Genomic DNA, 15941 nt, shown 5'->3' on the forward strand with positions numbered 1-15941 from the left:
AGGTAATAAGCTTATTGCATTGTATGTTAATGGATAATTCCATTCTAAAACAATTGGGACTTTCTTATATCTATGAACAGACCATACCCTTCATATCTGAGCCGCCCCATGTTCCACTTGAAAACATATTTGACATCCCCCGTGCCATCAACAAAACCATCTGAGGATATAAAAAGCGAAGTGAATCATAAATTTTCTACTTGAAGCAACTTGACTATATTATTCTATAAATTTTGATTATATATTCTTAGTAATGGAAAGTGTTTCTAATTCGTATTTGGTTTTAAATAATCAAGAGTGACCTACCTCCGCGAAAGACGTTTGTTTCTATATTTTTAAAACAATTAAAAATGTTAAAAATCAATGATAAAATTATCATTATCTTAATATACCAGCACTGGATTCTATAAACAAATGGTGAAATACGGTTTTCATACAACAGGGTACAATGCAAAATTAACAGCTTAAATGTAGATTTCTTAGTATTTAATGTAATAAATAATCCAGACAACGCTTAATAAAGAAAAATGACAATGAACTCATCTTTGGCGTCCTCTCCTCACAATCATTGTCGGAATATGCTTCCCGACACTACTTTTATTATCTGTCGCTCCCGTTCATACATTTCAATAAAGCAAATCGGCTGAGCAAATATAAAATTTTACGATGTTTTTCCGCGTCGAGTGATTTACACCGTCAGACGTTCGCGTTGAATTTTATATTTGCAATTTTCGTTTATGACTTTCGATATTGACTCGAGGAACAATGGTCTGTGTTTTTTTCCCGAATTCCAAAGTATTTATCGGGTCCTATCGATACGAAACAATCGGGCCGATGCCAAGTAAGGGAGTACCGGGCAATGTAAATTGAACTTTCATGTCTTTGTTCCCTTTGTAAGCGATATTCTGCGCGGAAATGGTTACAAAAACACACCGACTCCGAATAGAATCGGAATTTTTCCTTCTGGTTGCGTTCGATCGGAACGTTTTACGCGGCTATCAAATTATTAATACTACTACGGTTACATTGTAAAGTATTTCACGTCACATGGGTAGCTCGGTTTTGAATCTGCGGTATTTGTACCTTCTAATATCCATCGATCCACCTCGATTGAATATTACACGCGAGCGCGCAATTGGCACGAAATAAATCACGTAATTTGCGAATTTATTGAAACCTATCGCGGCGAAATAATCCGCCGATTTTCAATCAAACACCGGCGTCGAACGTGACTTATCCCGCTTCTGATGTTTCAGCGATGACGGTAGTTCGCGATTTTCACGTGCGTAATTAAAGGCGGTCTCCCTTTTCAATATTGACTCATTGTTTCGCAATCGCTTGACCATAAACTGTATCTTAATTATGGCAACGCTGCTGACTCGGTTATCGCAACATCGACGAATCGAAATGTTGGACAACTACGTTTTGCAGTGAACGACGTAATTTTTTTTTATAGTGCATCAAAAATTAACCCCGGTACTCTATCATATTGCGATGGGTGTTTGCAACTTCAATAACTTCCAATTCCCGAGCGCACCTCACGTGAATCCCGTCGCAGTAGGTTACTGTACCCGAATCTAATCATTTATTAAGGATCCGCATAAAATCCTAACTGACAAAGTTCGAGAGGCGGCGTGTTAAAAATATGAAGAGGGAAACTTTCGCGAAAGTGTCGTTCTCAAGGAAATTTCCTCCCTCGTACGAAACGTACCTTTCTTTAAGGGAAGTTCATTTCGTTAATTAATTCCGGGTAAAAGAATTATAAAGGAAAATAGGGGAGAATCTTGTTTGGTTGAATATCAACGGAGTTCCAAAACAACCATTCCTAATTATACATGTTGTAAGCGTTTAGAATATTCAGGAAGCCGCAAAAACATTTTTTTTTTAATTAAGGCGCAAAGGGTACCAGAATAAATGGCGCAGTCAATATGTTTCTCATGGATTCCAAAAAATGTTTAATGCGCTTATCACCTGTTCTGGTTATTTCATTCTATGCTGTGCAGGCTCTTATTTGAATTGATGACGTTCAGCCAAATCAACTTATCCTTTTGCTCGACATATATCCAATAAATATCATTATCACTTCCACTATTTTCAGTTGCCATCTTTCTACCTTATGTCCCATCCTGTCTCTCTCTATCTCACTCTCTCTTACTCGAGGACAACGGAATTCGATTTATCTGCGGAGATGCCCATCCCCGTTGTCACCGCTCCCTGACCCACATTTCCAGGATAATTCGCTTGTTCTACCATCTTGCGTTTAATAGCAAATCGGTTACAGTTAGGATCCGCGTAATATCGTTATTACTGTTTGCTCCCTTTATCGCCCTCCGTTAATCCTGCCTTGCGGATTCATTCCGCTGTTCATATTTGAACGAGAGCTCAAACGATCGCCAAGGTCTCACGGTGTTTGCAGGTCACACGCTAGAAGAATATATTGTGAACCTCAAGGTTTTTTTTTGTAAATATTAAAGAAAAAAAAAACGATATTTCTAAAATCATTTATTTTTTTATTCAGTAAAATAGTGGAATCCTATTTATGATCCTAGTTGGGAATATTGTTGCAATGCACTAGCGGTCCTTCCTGGGTATAATATTGACATAATTTGGATGCATCCGTTGGAAGGTGCAAGTCTCTAATTAAATGATTTTGTTCATCATGGTGAAACGGTTCAGGCTCTCTGAAATTTGGTGCGAAATCTGAGTCTTCTGGGTCGGAATTAGATTGCTCTGATTCGTACGATATCGGTCCATCTGGTTCATGAGGAACTGATCGAATAGCAGATACACAATTTGTTTCTTATTTTCTCTATTCAATCCTTGAACATTACATAAAAAATGGAACAATCATCACTGTGATTTCTAGGCTTTCACCATACCAGAGGAACACCAAATGTTACACATTTCTTCCTGTCTTTTTGCCACTTTCATAATGCTTCAACGCAAATACGACAAACAGTATGAGGAGCCCGGGACGACTTGTGTGGCGTGGTATACATTTTTCACAAAATAAGTTATAGTTTTGCTTTAGTACGACATAACTACCACATATATATAACATAAGTTATTCGGATTGTCTTCTTTCCATATTTATACATTCTAGAACACTAGAAATACAGTAGAACGACTACAAATACAAGCAAACTGGGCATAAGCAGGTTACAACGCTGCACTGACGCTTCTGCGCCAACTCTGCTTCTTTGCAGAGAAATCTAATAATATCCAGTGTTGTCAAATCTCATTTAATTTCATAAAAATCAATTCATTTAAAAATCACGCCTTACATGGAACAAACATATTCAGTTGGTAGGTATGTATATCAATAAAATAACACTATTAAGATACAGAGTTTGCAAACAGCTTCCGAACATCAAAATCACTGTAGTCCTGTATAATTGTTAGTGCCGAATATTACATAAGCGGTATATATTGAATTATATTTGGAGTAATACATACATAGGTATGTACGTCCGCGAACCCCCGACGGATTTAAACAACTTGCAGCGATTAGTTCTCGACCTGCGTTTGACAGGGGACCTCTGGTGCTGACCTGAGCTGACGATTTTCAGCATTTTTAGGGATACCTACGAGTATGTAAAGGTAAGATATTACTTGAGAATTCTCCTCTAACTGCCATTTCGTTTTGGTTAGTTTAGAACAGAGAACGAAGAAAGAAAACCACTCGGCAATAACGTATGAAGGAGTTTAATCCATTCTCGATTCAAACAAATCACGGAGCTTCATGTAGAACGGACTTTCCACGATAGACCGCATCGTATCGTCCAACATATTTTAGATTAATCCCACTAGGGGGCGCTGACAGCGAAACACTGCCCGCTGACGGATATTAAATTCTCATCCATAAATCATGTCGCACGCTCTCCGATCGGCTTGTGGAGTGGGGGTGGTCCGAAACCGAGCCCGCTTCCATCTGGCGATATCGCTAGGAGCCCATCGAAGGATAATGAACTATATAGCGAGTCAAAATTTAACCGAAAATTGCGTTTGATTTAGGGCTTAACTTCCGGATAATTCGATTTGGCGGCTCGTGGGGCGGTTCCCGCTCGCCAATTACCCCGGAGCCGGAGGGAGATGAGGATACGAACGGCCTAAAGAGGCGCCATTTTGGTTCATCGTCTCGGTAATACAACGCTGAAAGAGCCATTACCGTATGCACAGATAATTCTTCTTCTTTGCTATTCACAAATAGTTGGGCAAGACTACTATGGCTATTCGCCCAATACCGACGTCCGTCGAGGAATTTTTTTTGGTTAGTTGCGTACCACAATTTATGAATGCAGAAGAAGAATCGAACCGATAGCCAGTAAATTTAGGAACTGTCGGAACATACCGCTTCGGAGTCCACGAAAAACATCCACGAGATCTCGATTGGGAAATAGTGTGGGTGTGAGTGCGGGGGTGGCCAAATTTCCAGAGCATCGGGTCGAGATAATCCGCAGGATGCGTTTCTTTATCCCTAAGGAAAAATCGGGTTAGGCGATTCGATTTTCCCGTGTTTCCCTAGTGGCGCACTTTATATATGTCCTGAGCCTGTCGGCTTACGGATACCTTACAGCCCTTTTCGCTTAAACTTTGCGATTGTCTGTCCTTTGTAAGTAGGTTTTCCTGGATCAGGAAGCCACCGATTGGTTCTCTGATATAGTACTCGGGTATTTAAAACAATAATTGAACATTTCTTTAAACCTTTAATTCTACGTCTTTAAAAAATTTGATTTTATTTTGCGAATTGGATTAGGAAAGGCTCTAGAAAAACTACTTCCAAACCTCCAAACATTGAGACACTTACGTAACTCCAGATTCGCGACACCATATTGCTCTCTCGCATGGTTTACCGGCCGTGCCATGCTGCGAAATACTGGTGACACGACATCGCCGAATGTAATTAATATGATGCCGACCGAGCACCTAAATTTTCCGTAACCATGTAATTCAATTTCGGAGACCTCGATGGCGCTAATGCATTCTCTCCCCCTCACTCCGTGGTCAACGACCCACAGGTGAATGTTTAAGTACTATGTCTTCTTTTAACAAATCTGCATTTTCGAAAAAAAGTGCTGTTCCATTAACGATTGCGTCAATGAGATGAAACAGGACCCGCAAACAACATTGAAATACTTGGTGTGAATAAAACCAGCCAAGATATTTTTGATGCAGTTTGATGAGTAGATTATTGAGGTTTGAACAGCGTGGACTCAAAAGTGCTGCTTTCAACATCCATCGATTTATAAACGCTCACTTAAAGAAATCCCTCAAAACTTCAAAAAAGGTGGTAGTCTCTACAATTCCAATCAATGTAATGTTTATATGGTGAAGTAGCAGATCTTCGAAAAGCTTAATATTGTTTCACTGATAGATGATAGTATGAGAAGCCTTTATAAGAACCGATTAACAAATAAACCGGAAGGACATAATGATGTTGGAACAATATCAAATCATGTGCCGTGGAAGCAGCCGAAGAATCCATTGGTAAAAGAAAAGACAACGTGCGAGCAAGGTTAGGGTCTATAAAACCTGTACATACGTACATACGGAATAGAAACCAGGGAACAAACCAACAAAACTTAAAACGCTCAGGACTATAGTGGTAAAAACAAGAAGAAACAGAATTAGGAAGACTGACATCAGGGAACAATGTGGGGTGCAAGACATGGTAAGACAGGGAAGACACAGGAATAGATATTGGTACGCCCACGTGAGAAGAACGGAAGAGCGGAGACTGTAGGGAAACCAATAGGGGAAAGAGCACCCGGAAGACCACTTAAGAGATCGAAGTACAGCTGACAGGAATTGAAACAGAGGAACCTACAAAACAGATCAGGAGATTTTAAATATGAAAAAGAAGAAAAAGAAAAAAATCATAAAAACTGCCGTATGGGGGTACAATTGTATCTCAGAAGTTAATTTAAGCTTTGGAAAAATCTTTTTATGAATAAATTAACGAGTATAACGAGATTAATAAAAAAATTACCATTACCTCTTTGATGCTTTGACTTGTAAGAGTCGTCTATAAACCCACCTTTCGAAAGTCTCTCTCTATTAAGTTCTTGCAATGGGGAAGATTAGAGCATCGATAAGACAGAGCTTCGTTGTTTTGGTGCCAGATTTGTCTTTCCATATTTTGTTTAGCTTTCCAGTGTTGGCAATTAAGGGACCAAGATAGCTAAAATGTACAATGACGTATTCGCTATCAATGTTAAATAAGATTAGTGGAAGAATGCAACCATGTCTAACTCCTTCGGACATTCTGAAGGCCCCCCCCCCCGATTCTGACTCTCGCGCTGTTTTTCTGATAGGGGTTGGAAACCAGTTGAAGCAGGTGTTTTGGTTAGTTTAATTTATAAACATTGAAAAAAAAATACAAAGTTCTAGTGCGGTTTTCGCCCTAGCTAGTAGTGGAACGAGTTCAATTTTAGATTTGACGTTTCGGCTTTTATGCCTTAGGAAACAAACAAAAATAATGCAGTTACGACGGAATAAAATAATGCTGTGCCCGGACGCATCTCAGACGGAGACGCGTAATATTTTGGTTGGTGGTGGTCGGGGAAGCAATCGATGAGGAGCTTCCGGCACGGACCAGAAAATCATCCGCCGTTTTTAAATTAAATTTTTCCGCCGCAAAAGGACGACCGGCCCGTATATATTCGGCAAACTATTTCGAAAATAATTGGATTTCATTTAAAATGGTTTTCGGCCCGCGGGGGAGAGCGATAAATTTTTAAATTTGACGTTTTTTATTAGCCTGGCTATACCGGAACGAGCTATACAACAATTTTTTTTAAAAACCGAAATTTGCCAATAAATCCGCGTTTTATTATGTTTCCCGAAATATATGGGGGAGAATGGGACAGAACTTTTTTAGCGAACCAATGAAACTATTTTATTATTAATTATTTTATTGTTCAATTGTTTTATTATAATTTTTCAATGTTGAACTTCTGCTTTATTTCTCCTCGCTCTGTCTCGGTGATATTTTGCTAAACATGCTGCTTTGCTGATAGCTGTTTGATGGTTTCCTAGCCTGGTGCAATAACTATTGGGTTGTTCGGAAAGTCATTTCGTTTTTTTTGGGGAACGTGAAAGACAGTTTTCGTATAATGAATAAATATTTTATTAAATTATATATTGGCCATTCTGGTCCAACACCTTTTGCCATCTTTCTGGCAGTAACATAATTCCCCTCTCATAAAAGTTTTGGTCCTTGCTGGCAAAAAACTGGTTCAGGTGGTTTTTGACATCTTCATTTGAGGTAAAGGTTTTGCCATCCAAAAAATTTTACAGGGACCGGAACAAATAGTAGTCGGAAGGCGCCAGATCTGGAGAATATGGTGGATGTTGCAGTACGTCCCATTCAAGCTGTAAAAGTTTTTGGCGAGTGACCAAACTTGTGTGAGGTCTCGCATTATCCTGGTGGAACACTACACCCTTCCTGTTGATTAATTCGGGCCTCTTCTCTTTAAGTGAATCATTCAATTTGTCCAGTTGATGACAATAGACTTCTGAATTAATCGTTGTATTGTCCGGCAAAAGCTCAAAAAAAAACGATTCCTTTGACATCCCACCAAACGGAGAGCATCACCTTTTTTTGGTGAATGTTGGCTTTTGACACGCTTTGAGCCGGTTCATCTTTTCCGCTCCATGACCTCTTGCGTTTAACATTGTTGTATACAACCCATTTTTCGTCCCCAGTAATAATCCGCTTCAAAAATGGATCATTTTCTTGACGTTTGAGGAGCGAATCACACACGTCAACGCGACGACACAAATTTCGCTCCGTAAGGACATGGGGCACCCACACATCGAGCTTCGAGGTTAAGCCCATGCCTTTCAAATGGCCATAAACAGTCGAATTCGACAAATTTAATCTCTCACCGATCTCTCGTGTGGTTATTCGCCGATTTGCATCAACTAATGCCTTTATCGCATCTTTGTCAGCTTCGACCGGCCTTCCAGACCGTGGTGCATCTTCGACATCAAAATTGCCGGATGGAAATTTTGCAAACCAGTTCTGGCACTGGCGTACTGTTAACACGCCTTCTCCATACACATCCGTCAATTTTTTTCTCGCTTGGACAGCATTTTTACCTTTTCTGAAGTTAAAAAAGTAAAATATGACGAAAATGCTGCTTATTGCTCTCCATATTTAAAAGGGCACCAACCCAAAACTACTGCGTAGAATTAATAGAACTTTTTCACACACAAGCCTTGCAATATCAGCTCTCAAGACATATAATGGTTAGGCGGCTTAAGTGTGAAGTTGGTTTCGAAAAAACGTAATTAAGTCCTCTGACGGGAAAAAACGAAATGACTTTCCGAACAACCTTATACATCGGAGAAATAGGTTAAAAAATATTAACCAGTCTAAAGAACTAAAAGAACAGTTTCCGAACATGATCACAAACAATAGACCAGATTTTATTCGATGAGACCAAAATATTTGTATAAAAACTTTTAGTTTCAGACAGCATTCTGATGAAGTTACAGTTACAATGGAATTGCTGTTTTTTTGTAAAAAAAGACACAAATCCTTTTTAAGAACTGCTACCAGCAATTAGATTAGAATATTGCGATTTTAGATGCGATAAGTAAAGTATCAATAAACATTTTCTCGTTAGAAAATACAAGACTTTTCTCTGCAGGATAATTCATTCTACAGTTATTCTACAGTTCGGAAATTGAAAATGATCCATATCCGAAGAAAATTTTTTATTTGTGGGTGACAGGTAGAGGTTTCATAGCGGAGTTTGTCGTCCAGAATATATTAATATACCAGAAAAGATCATATTATGTTCTATTTGGTGATATTAAGTGCATCAATCTGGATATGACTTCCGACAACGATGTATCTTTTTCAAAGTCGTTTCTTTTTTCATCCTCGATGGGCGATGAGTTTGTGTTAAATAAAACCGTGATTTATGCTTATTTGGCTTTTATCCACTCATTTTTGCAAGAAAAAACATCTGTATTCTATCATAGTACATTCAGATATTTAGTTAATCAATTTATTTATGTCAAGGTAAGAAGAAAAGTTCGTATCAACGGTGGACCCCGAACAAAAGTCCTTGGTTTATTAGGTTATTTATTGAGGATACTGAAACCGAGAAGTTTATTTTGACTTTTCCGTTCATCTCATTTTTTCTTACGAACGCCCCCGTATTTTATTTTTGCTTAAACAATCCTTCATAATGGCAAATATTGGTGTATATTGCAAGAATATATGAATATCGATATGAATTTTTATTTTATTTATTTAGTTTTACATTTTAATACCACTCCGCTCGCGCGGAAACGCATTTCACGTCAAAATTAATTTTATATACGCTCGCAGTACCGTTTTTCAAAATGTCTTTGATATTAAATTTCATGTTTCGGTAATATCGGGATGCCTTTATGGACGTGCCATAAAACGTATAGTTTCACCGCGAGTGGGACGTTTAAAATTTCTAATAACGAGAATACAAGGGACGTGCGGAATTTTTACGGGCGGCTTTGACGTCCAGCGCCCTCTACTCCTTTGCTTTTGAAATAGTGCCGCCTGAAACCATTGCGTTCTAGAACATTGTCAAGTCTGGTTAAGAATAATTTCAAACAGGGTTTTTTCGGTTCATTAGCGACGAACAAGTAGCGGCCTTAAAGGTGAAATGATAATAATGTCTAAAAATACAGCATGAATTTCGAAAATACGAATAACAAAACTAGAGATTTGTAAAGAATAGAAACTATTTATGGATCAGCTAAATTTAACTTAAAAATATTTTGCAAGATAATCAGTGTCAATTTAATTTTGTATTTTTCTAAGTAAAATTAATAAAACTAAAATATTAAATATAAGTAATATAAAAATAATACAAACCAAGCGGGTTAAATGTGATAATATACTTAGATAAATAATAACGAGACCCTCACAAATCATGGTATAGGAATAATAATAATAATAACATCTTTTTGTGCATCTATAAACAGTATTAGCACAATATTAATCGGAAATACTTAACTAAATAAAAACAAACGACATGGCCGGAGGTATAATTGTAAGGGCAAGATACCGGCATCAGTCTAACAATAAGTAAGAAATACCAGCTAGCTAGGAAACCCAAGGCGCGAAGAAACACTTATTAAAGTACCTAATCCGGATGACCTAAGCTAGATTTCTTTAATCTTGTTTCTAAACTGATATATTTAACTTCTTATTCTGAACAGAAATATAGCCGATCCGTTGCTAAATACTGTAGCCATAGTAAGCCATTTTGCGCCACGTAAATTATAAATTAGTTGGTTAGTTAGTTAGTAAGAGATAAAGAAATATCTCATAAGCAAAGCGTAGACAGGATTTTTATACTTTTTTATACGAAATTGAGCTTTCTGAATAGTATACCTCGGGAGAAATAAAACGATCCACTATACCCATAGGAAAAATGTTTCCTTCAAGTTTCTTGGACTCTCCTAAATATTTATATTTATATTTTATTTTGTTTTATTTATAACTTGTTCTCTATTCATATCAAAAAATCAAATTCAAGCAAAAGCTTCAAAAAATGTTAAAGAAAGCAATATAGAAAAATATATTTAATGACACAAAATGATCATGATTGATTTGAGGTTCAGAAAATTGCTCTATCCGCATAGTGCCAAATAAAATTATCCACTATACGATCTGGAATCCCATAGGAGATGCGAAAAAGGTTTTCTCCAAAGATTCTTTTAATTTTGTTGATATAGGGTGTCCCAAAAGTATCCCCGACATCAACTTTATTACTTTAGAACATGACATTTTTAAAATCCCTGGTTAAAGTACAGGTCACTTTCTTAAGAAATCCCCAATCGATTTTTGTAGAGCTTCGGTAGAAATTGAGGTTATGTTGTGACCCCACTGAACCAGGTATTGCAGCGAAAATTTAACCACAGACTAAGGATGCACTAGTCAATCAGTTTGACAGATGCGCCTCAGTTTATACAGGATATCCCAAATAGGTGGTGCCGTTTTGGCGAATTCATCAACAAAATTTTTATTCAGATATCAATTCTAGAACAAAAAATAAGGTAAGTTTGTAGTTTATCTTATATTTAAATTTTACTTTTTCAGATATTCGATGTTTAAGATAACACGTATAAATTCTTGTTGAATTTAAACTTGCTCACATTTTAAATAGCAAAGACATGATATTACTTCTTTTAAAGGTATAATACTCCAGATATACGAATAAAACCTATTGCTAACAATTCAGGGTATCCATTAATACTTGGAAATTAAAAAAAAATCGACTCTATACTACATACTTTAACAGATTTAATAAAACTTCAGAATTCATATTTATACAAATATTTAAAAATTAATTATTTAGCTTGATTAAAAAGTGCCTAATAACAAAAATAAATAATTAAACTAATAACTAATAAATAAATAACTAAACAAGGTAACAAATTTGAATAAATAAATTTATGAAACAAAAAAAAAAGAAACAAATAATTAAAAAAAAAACTAAATATGGTGACACCGTAATATATTTTCAATATATTCTGTGCTGGAGACCGCATTTCCGCCAACAATTCTATCTCTTATAATGCCGCACCACATTTTAACACTCCGATGGCCCTGCTTATTAATTTCTCTCCTTAAAAACTTATTCTCTGTTGAATAATTGTGGCAAGAAAACTTTTTTCCCATCTCCTATGGGATTCCAGATCGTATAGTGGATAATTTTATTTGGCACACGGTGTTCATTGTCCGTATAATATATCTCAATATTTGAAATTGTTAAGAAACGAAGAATCCTAAAGAGGAAGTTTATGTTTTGTGGTAAGGTTGTGCCTATGCGGATAGAGCAATTTTCTGAACCTCAAATCAATCATGATCATTTTGTGTCATTAAATATATTTCTCTATATTTAAAAATTTTTAAATCTTTTGCTCGCATTTAATTTTGATATGAATAGAGGACAATAATGGAGAAGTAATCAAACTCATTCTCTTATTCTACGAACGTTGATCAGTGATCAGTACACTAGAGAAAATTACAAATACTTTAGAATAGCAAGAAGTAAATCATGGTTAATGGTATCAAATGCTTTTGACAAATCGAATAAGACCTTTCAGATATCAAATGAGTCAGGCAGCTATAACTTGGCCTAATTCGTGAGTAGGCGTTAGTAACCCCTATTCCCCAAGATGTTTTGTAATCTGATTGACCCACGAATTTACACATAATTTTAGAGGGGTGCCTAAGAATACTTATTGGTCTTCATTGATACTTTGCATATTTTCTTCATATGGTGAGGATTCATCTTCCAGACAGTTGTATGTGTGCAGGTATTTATAATATTCACTAAATATGGAAGAATATAAGCAGTTCAAGACTTATTTCATTTATATTTGCAAATAAAATTTTCGAGGTAATTTTTTTCCTAAAATGTCGAGATTGCTGATCTTAATGCGCCATTTACAAAATGGCCCTCTTCGATGGAGCTGCGGGTTCGAATTATAACGTAATTAAAAATTCAAAAAGGCGGCGCCCCTCCAAAAGCCCATAAATTCGGAGAGGTCGTAAACGAAGTTTACGCCGTTATATTACGAAAGTCGTAAATAAAAGAAACATAAAATCTGCGGAACAGGAAACTATATAGGGGTGCCATTAAATATTTAAACCATTGTTGGTACACTCCTAGAACGAGACGTAATAATTTGAAAGGAAACAATTCGTATAGTGCGGCAAGCGATCTTTATTACTCCGAAAACGTAACAAACGAAAAGATGAAATTAACAATGTGAACATTATAAATAATAAATGTTCATTACGAAGACGCGTCCGTGTTTTGTATGCCTTACTATTCCAACCAACTACAAATCTGTGAACGATTCGATTTATCTAAATGATATCCAAATGAATGAAATTCAAACTCTGTATTTCCGAAACCAAGCTACATTTGTATGGAGCATGTTGAGCTCAGACATAATATTTAGTATTTCCAGTTAGAGATTGTTCATTTTATATGAATCATCCTGTATTTAAAAACTCTTTTCTGCCAAATGTGTATGTGTATATTATATTTTCAAACAAACCAATTAATACGCCAAATAAAAAAAAGTAACCAGAAAATTTCATTCTACTTATTAACTTTGCATGAAATTTGACGATTTGTCTGAAATCGAGTGATTAAGATAAATTTAATGGAAAATGCTTTATTAAAGTATACAGTCTAGTCCATCTTAGTAGTTTGATTTCTATTTTCGGTAAATCGTTTTATTTATTATTTTGGATGCTCAAGCGATCCCCCCTATAAAATTTGCCAAAATATTCTCCTTACGGCAAAATAAAAACACCTAAAAATGTTTCAAGAATAATTCCTAGAAGTACTCACAAAAGTAAAATTCTCCTTAGTGGCCCATAAGAAAAAAAAAAACTCCCCCTGGCGGCGCACTTTTATCCTTTCGCGCGGACCAGGGCAGAAATAATATATTACTTTGTTATGTTAGTTTTAATGGAGTTTCTTTTAATGCCCGGAATATCCGGCTCGATCCGGGAACCGGATTTACTGCCACGGAATATAGAAAGTTTGCATTCGCCGAAATTCCGCAGTTATAAAACGGCTATTTAAGTTTCGAGCTCGTTTGGTTTTTGCGCAGTTAGATTTTCGTCGTCTGTTGGTTTTTCGCTTTCAAACCCGCCCCCGCGAGAGCAAATAAGGGATGCTTCCGATGTGTCCTAGAGAAACAAAATGTCGAATAAAACGTCACTCAGTATAAATAAACGCCCAAATCAGTTCTCGTTAACATTTGCGAAACAAGAACGACTCGCCTCCTCACTATTTTCAGGTGGGCGGAGGTAAACGTATTTATATTTTCACATTATAGCTGAAAACGCGAAACATTTGATTTTCTGGTTTCGTGGTATATTGTTTATTTACAACTTTTCTATCATATTATTTGCAAAACATATATATATATATATATATATATATATATATATATATATATATATATATATATATATATATATATATATATATATATATATATATATATATATATATATATATATATATATATATATTGTTATGCTCTAAATTTACCCCAAATCAGAAAATTGCTTTTAGTTAAATACCTAGGTTTAATCCAGTAGTATTAACATAATTTTAACATGTACAAATAATAGGCATATATACAAATATAAAAGGGATAGTAATTAGTTTCCTCTCCTCTATATTATAGCTCACGTCTCGTCTTTACTTCTCGTCCTTCTAAACACGAATGGTGCATGCGCCAGTACAACACTAAAAAGAAAGAATAGAAAACACGTTCATAAATCAGTTTTAGGCATTCTATGGGTATTCAACTAGTGTACAATTTTTGCACCTTGCACTTACCTCAAATTCAGTCAGGTGTTCATAACAATTGGTTGTGTCAAATTTCACCGGCGTCATCGAGGTTTCCAATCCAAATTGCGGACATATTTAACATTACGTTTGGAAGCAAATTTAAATTACTACTTGCGTTGCCTTGTCCCGCAATTACTGTTCGTACTTTTAAAATAGGGTAGCGATCGGAATCCCAATTTAATTCTTACTTATCTCAGCTACAATGTAAACAAACCCAATTAAGGTTAGAACTTTCAAAGTCAAAGCACTCTCGCGTAAAGTAAAGGAAAGCAACTTACCTATGTTGTCATGCTGCGTTGGATTGATGCACTTGATTCACGAAAATATTTTAATCGATCGCAGGCCAAATGTCAATCAATAACCAGAGATGCAACCGTCTGTCTTCGCCAGGGAATATCGAATCGGTTGGTTGCTTTTCCTCGACCAATGAAATCTTTTTGTGTTTTTTTTTTGTTATTTTCAATATTAAAAGAACAAGCTCGTATCGGGCTCTTTTTGATCTAGAACGCTAACGCGGATATAACCCATCGAAGTTTCGCACCCATATTTTAAGGTTGATTCGCTTGATATCACGTTTTGTGGGCATTATAAATAGCTCTATCAAAATAACAAGTACTAGTTGGTTCGGACAGCCAGCGACAGGCATTTCTTTTGTCAATACCTCCAAGAAGGTCGCCCAAGGTAAAAGGTGAAGTTCGTGTCTCGACGACCTTTGAAACTAAGGACCGTCCACCGGACGTTTTCACGGATTCTGATAAAGAAGAAGCTTTAATAACAGAGGAGGTTTTGTGATTTTAAGGATTTTGCGGTTTCAAATCGAATTGATCGATCGAAATGATTTCTTCATTTGGGTAATACGTCTGGTAAGGACCAAGTTGGAAACTTTTGCAAGAACTGATTTTTCCGTGTCAGAAAGTTGGTGCTATGATACATTTATCACAGTGTGCGGGAATTGAGAAGAGTTTGATGGTATCGCTAGTGTTGACGTCAGTTTATGAAGATTTTCAGATTGAAGGGGTATCCAACTCGGACGGGAACAAGCAAATTCAAGATGTAGAAACAAAAGAATCTTATTGATTTGATATATCTATTTACAGGTCTGATGAATTATTTCTCGAAGTTAAGCAGACCTAGATTTACGGAGAATTTCATAAGCGGATGATGTTTTGACATGATGGGATATTTTAAGAAAATTAGGGATAACGTTATGGTCTCTACAACATAACAAAAAGGTCCGTGTACAAAGTAATCTTACCAGTTTCAGTCGGTAAACTTTCTGCCTTTGCCCTTGATGTCCTCTCTATAAAGGCTGGTTAATTTTCCAAAGAAACGTCCACAGGATACTGTAATACTATTTACAAAATTACAATCTTCCTGTTTACTTCTTCAAAGCTTCATTGAAACTGAAACAACGGACGCAGGATGAATCCTGAAGTTTTGTAAATAGTATTATAGTAGCCTGTGGATGTTTCTTTGGAAAATTAACTATTTTATTAGATTAGGTTAAGCAATCAAACAAATTTTTTTTACTATATTAAAATAATGGGAATA

The 15941-nt window shown here is 36.2% G+C and overlaps 1 protein-coding gene and 1 long non-coding RNA gene across 7 annotated transcripts in view; one reads left to right on the forward strand and one right to left on the reverse strand.

The window, feature by feature from the left end:
• LOC132706636 (potassium channel subfamily K member 18-like) overlaps nt 1-15941 on the forward strand; it is a 203826-nt gene that overhangs the window by 100576 nt on the left and 87309 nt on the right. The window lies entirely within an intron of this gene.
• LOC132706748 (uncharacterized) lies at nt 14094-14755 on the reverse strand. Its single transcript, XR_009619636.1, has 3 exons — nt 14669-14755; nt 14379-14587; nt 14094-14285 (listed from the first exon to the last, which is right to left on the reverse strand). It is a non-coding gene; the product is annotated as an uncharacterized LOC132706748 (long non-coding RNA).

This window comes from Cylas formicarius, unplaced genomic scaffold (assembly GCF_029955315.1).
Source record: "Cylas formicarius isolate icCylForm1 unplaced genomic scaffold, icCylForm1.1 PGA_scaffold_8__14_contigs__length_24414737, whole genome shotgun sequence".
Classification (NCBI taxonomy): domain Eukaryota; kingdom Metazoa; phylum Arthropoda; class Insecta; order Coleoptera; family Brentidae; genus Cylas; species Cylas formicarius.